At 44.6% G+C, this 859-nt stretch overlaps 1 protein-coding gene across 1 annotated transcript in view; it reads right to left on the bottom strand.

Moving 5' to 3' along the window:
- LOC308336773 (zinc finger protein PLAG1-like) overlaps window positions 1-531 on the bottom strand; it is a gene marked incomplete at its 3' end in the record, with an annotated part of 7,588 nt that extends 7,057 nt beyond the window's left edge. The window contains exon 1 of the mRNA XM_080794319.1: window positions 402-531. The remainder of the gene's footprint in view (window positions 1-401) is intronic.
- Window positions 532-859: the final 328 nt, after the last annotated feature.

The raw sequence follows: 859 nt of genomic DNA on the forward strand, positions 1-859 counted from the left end.
TATATGTATGTAGTCTATGTGTGTGTTCCTGACTGTCGGCGGTCCTCCTCGCAAAGCGCCGTTGTTATTATATTCACAAATAACTAAACTAAAACTAAAAGTGTGTGAAAGTTTTTTGCCCAAGTTTTCTCCACTCTGCTGGTGCCTCGGCTTGTTGACATTCACGGGAACGCAACGTGACACTAGCTGCGACGAGTGACATAATTTATTTTAATTTATTTTTTTTATCAATACTTGTGTGCCTTGCTTGCCGTGGGTTTTCTCTGCGGTCCCAAACTGGGTACTGATTAACACAAACTTTTTCCCCCAGCAGCTCACCCCCTCTCTCTCATAATTTAAATAACCCCGATATTTTAATTCAAGAACCGGGTAACAATTTACTTGATTCACGCCAAACTCACCCCGGGCGCTTTAACATCCTTTCCGTTGGGTTTTTCTCGACTTTTCAACTGTTTTCCGAATTTTTAATAATTTTTTCTCATATTTTTCGCTAGACGCGGCGGGCCTGAAAATTGTTTGCTTTCCCCTCTTTCCAGCAGCCATTGTGTGTATGCGCTGCGATGCAACCGAACTACAACGTAGGACACGCCCATTCCAAGTTCCTCCCCCACTCCTCGTCCGTGATTTGCGTAACGCGCTGTCACTTTCACTTCGGTGTCATTTATAGTCCCTTTTAATAAAACTCAATTTTTGGACTCGCCAGAGATACTGTCAATCGCTTTAACTTCACTTTAGTTTCATTTACATTGGCGGGGTGGGCTAAGATGTTCGGCACGGCAATGCCATTGGCCCATCAAAGTGTCATTTTATTGGACCTTCGGTCGTTGTTCGTGCGTGGCTCGTCCCATTGGCCACGCGG

Source organism: Protomyctophum bolini, assembly GCF_963924005.1.
Source record: "Protomyctophum bolini genome assembly, chromosome: 21".
Lineage (NCBI taxonomy): Eukaryota > Metazoa > Chordata > Actinopteri > Myctophiformes > Myctophidae > Protomyctophum > Protomyctophum bolini.